The following is a 4270-nucleotide window of genomic DNA, read 5'->3' as shown; positions in this document are numbered from 1 at the left end:
AGGCATCTACAAGTATCAGCGTGCGAAGCATTCAACAAAACATCATCGATAAAGGCTTTCGGAACCGAAGGCTTATTCGTGTTGAGGCCTTAGAACTTGAATGCACCTCGTAAATTTGGCAACGGACGGTTTCGTGTATTTATTAGTTGCTAAGTGTATCCTAAGTTAAGTGCAGGAAGCCTACCAGGTGGCACTAGTGCAAATGTGAGTCGGCCGGAGAAGTCCGAGGAATCTGCGACGAGCACTGTGTCCGGATGGCGCAGTGGTTAACGCAACTGCCTAGGAAGCAGGAGATGCTGGGTTCGAGTCCCAGTTCGGCACACACTTTCACTCGATGCTGCTGATTACACTTAAAATTACCGATGCAATGGACATGATTAGTTTCTTCTCTTGCCTTTCCTTTCTGCCTCCCCCACCTTCAATTTACATAATAGGTTAATCTGTCAGACACTTCGTCAACTATAATTGTTTCATACAAGCGACTTCGTTGCACCTTCAATATTTTATCCCAAACGTTGATTTTATCGATGTACTCGTATTTACGCAAACTCCCAAGTCATTCGTCGTCGAACCCTTCACTGTTACTGTCTACCCATCACTGAACTGGCGTCGCTTCCCTTGTGTGTGTCCGCCTGAATCGCACGCCGTAATAACGTGGACAGCCGGCAGGATTGAAATCCTCTTCTGCACAATTTCTTTTCTCTACTGCACTTTCATAACCAAATAACTGCTTCAAAGAAGCACTACAGGGGAAAATTTGGATATTCATTAAAGTATAAAGCAATCATAGTTGTCTGTGGATTAATAAAAATATATTATGCGACATTTGATTTCTTCGAGGACATGGTCAGCTTACGATTGTGGATTGGAATGTTTATCGGCTGCACGTGAGAAAACTCTGCCCTGGGGCAGTTACAAGTCCTTGTTTACGGCGAGACAAGACTTAATAAAAGCAGACGATTGTCTCTCCCCACTCTAACCAAACAATGACGCTCCCAATAGAAGCAGGCAACAGCGTCAGGATGGGCGGAGCAGCTCGCAGTGCTCACACAAATGGCGGTTCTTCGGACGATCAGGCTGACCGAGGCCTACGAGGAAGACAGGCCCTGCCCAGTACGCCACAGCACGTGGGTCAATGTTTGGGAACAACTAAACATACATAAGGCGAGATTCAACACAGTGTGAAAATTAACCACACTACAGATAAAGGCCCTCAGTTAAGTATTTTGAAATAATTGGAAATTTTTGTAGAAAAGAAGAAAAACCTAGAAATTTATTAAACGTGCAAAACGAATCTAGTTTACATGATACCTTACAGTTATTTGATGTAATGCTGTAGATAAGAAACCAAAATATAATACACTGTTCAACAAAGGTTGGAATGCTATTATAAAATGTAGGCTACGATACTACAGGACTCATTGACCTAAGCACTTCTTGCATTATCCAGGTAGAGCCCACACACGGGACGGTGTTAACTACTGGGATGCTTTGTGGTCGGTTTCCTGTCATGTAAACATACCGCTGCCGCAGCGGCACACCGCTAACAGTCTCGTATCGGCTACGGCTTCATTCAAAAATGGTTCAAATGGCTCTAACCACTATGGGACTTAACACCTGAAGTCATCAGTCCCCTAGACTTAGAACTACCTAAACCTAACTAACCTAAGGACATCACACACATCCATGCCCGAGGCAGGATTCGAACCTGCAGCTGTAGCAGTCGCGCGGTTCCAGACTGAACCGCCTAGAACCGCTCGGCCACAACGGCCAGCCTGAAATTGAACCCTGTGGGACTCCCTTTGTGATAACTCCCCATTCACTAGAATTTACCACCCTCCCAACATTATTTGTGATATTCAGCACAACTTTTTTCTTTCTGTTCATTAAGTATGATTCATACCAGCTGTGTGAATAGCCTTCAATAGAACCTGAGTTTTTCTAAGAGTGTGACATGATACACACAGTCAAATGTCTTGGAGAGATCACAAAAAATACCAACTGGCGATAACTTGTTATTTAGGGCTTCTAATATTTGATGGGTAAATGTGTAGATAGCATTCTCAGTCGACTAACCCTACCAGAATCCGAACTGTGACATGCTGAGTAAATTATTTTCACTTACTACTCTTGAATACATTTTTAGAATATGTTAGAAAATTAAGTCAGCAATGATATTGGTCTATAATTATTTAAGTTACTCTTGTCCCCTTTCTTATGAAGACCTTTGACAATTGCGTATTTCGATATGTCTGAAAAAATTCCCTGTGCCAGCGAAGCATTACACATATCGCTAAGGACTCCACTTATTAAATTAGAACAACACTTCAAAATTCTTTTAGAGACTCCATCAACTCCTCATGATCTCTTCTTTTTCAGTACATTTATAATTCCCTTAATTTCAGTGGGGGACGTTGGTGCTATTTCTAAAGGCCTAAAGTCCTGGGGAATGACATTTTTAACATTTTTTTTGCTTCTTCAACTGAGCCCTTTAACCCTATTTTTGCTGCTACATTCAGAAAGTGATTGTTAAAAACACTTGCAACATGTGCATTGTCACTCACAACATCATTATTTAGCTTTATAGCTATGGTATGCTGTGCACTGTCAGGCTGCCCCGTCTCCCGTTTGACAATATTCCATATAGTTTTAATCTTATTATCCGCATTATTAATTTCTGTCAGAACACATTAGCTTTCCGACTTCTTAATGACTTCCCTTAAAATATTACAGTATCTTTTGTAGTAAGCAAGTAACGTCGGATCCTGACTTATTCTGGCCTGTCGATATATTTCCCCCTTCCTCTTACACGATATCTTAGTTCCCTGAGTAATCCATGGCTTACTTGACTTTGTAATGGCTTTTATGGATAACGTTTTAGGAAAGAAACTCTCAAATATTGAAACAAATTTACGGTGGAATAAATTGAATTTTGCTTCAGCATTATTTTCTGTGTATACTTCATCCCACTCTACCTCTTGTAGGCTGCACTTAAAGCTCTGTATCCTGTTCGCATTAACAAGCCTCCCTACCTTGTATGAATAGAGCAGCTACGAAGGAAACACATTCATCTATAGTCAGATTTTTTCCACAGATTGTCTGTATTAGACAGGTAAAAATTTTATAATGTATGCATGTAGGCAAAAAAAAAAACATTCAAAAGAGAACTTTTTTAATGCAGTCCCTGTCTCATTTGTGTCAAAGACGAAAGTCAAAGAGCAAGAAAGTTAATTAATTAATCTTTCTTTAATGAGTAACAGTTCCATTTGAGGGTGGCGAACGTGACAGGAGTCATTCTAGTAAATTCTACGATATATTGCAAACTCTTGCTCAGGTGTTTATCTACTATATTATCCTAACAGAAATATTTAAAAAAACAGCAAGTTTGAATGCACTTTTCTAAAGAGATTTTTAAATATGTATTTTTTATACTGTGTTTTGAAAGAGAGTGTAATTTTTACAGACGTATTTCGAAAGATAAGCAGATATGTACAGATATGAGATGTTTATACATACACTCATGAAATAGGCGATTAAAATGTAAATTTCGTTTTCTGTAGTTATACAATATCTTTGGATACACTAAGCCACGGACGTTACAGTTAAAGTCCTACAGTCAGTTTAATCTTTGGCGCTGCCAGTTTCATCATTTACCACTGCACTTTAAACTATGTTTGATTATAGCACAGCCAGTTTAATCCTTAGTGCTGTCAGCAACTTTAAACGCAATATCTAGTGCTCTCAGCCAACCTTAAACCTAAGTCACCATACTGGGACTATAATATGTACTTTATGTAACGTGAATATCAGTTTTCCATGTTACCTTGATTTGTGTCTTTTACAGCGCATATTCTGATGATGGTCTTGTTTATTTGAAGAGCCAAATCGAGAAATAAAAAATATTAAGTGGAATTGTGGCTCTTTTCAAATATTTTTTCAGACCAATTTAATAGTTCTTAACTGCCCGTTTAAATGCACGCAGAACTCGTGGCTTTCACTAAATCTCCTTGGTGCCATTTATTGCATCTGTCAAACACATTGTCACACTACACGCTGCGGTCGGAATTCCCAGGATTGTCTATTGTTTCTTGCCACCACAAATGTCCTACAAAGGTCATACTCCCATTGACTCGCAACTTAGTTGTACTTTTTCCACCCTGACGCTGTTGTTCTCCAGAGAGGGATGTTTGCAGTGTCCAGGTGGACAGTCTGGGACTTCAGAGCTAAGACATCTGCCAAGTCATCTGTCGACTAACAGCTTCTGGGAAAA

At 39.8% G+C, this 4270-nt stretch overlaps 1 non-coding gene across 1 annotated transcript; it reads left to right on the top strand.

Annotated features, from left to right (window-relative positions):
• The first annotated feature begins 248 nt into the window (after positions 1-248).
• Trnap-agg (transfer RNA proline (anticodon AGG)) lies at positions 249-322 on the top strand. Its single transcript has one exon. It is a non-coding gene; the product is annotated as a tRNA-Pro (tRNA).
• Positions 323-4270: the final 3948 nt, after the last annotated feature.

This window comes from Schistocerca cancellata, chromosome 3 (genome assembly GCF_023864275.1).
Source record: "Schistocerca cancellata isolate TAMUIC-IGC-003103 chromosome 3, iqSchCanc2.1, whole genome shotgun sequence".
Classification (NCBI taxonomy): domain Eukaryota; kingdom Metazoa; phylum Arthropoda; class Insecta; order Orthoptera; family Acrididae; genus Schistocerca; species Schistocerca cancellata.
Note: the sequence above shows the minus strand (reverse complement) of the source record. Positions and strands in the feature narration are given on the sequence as shown.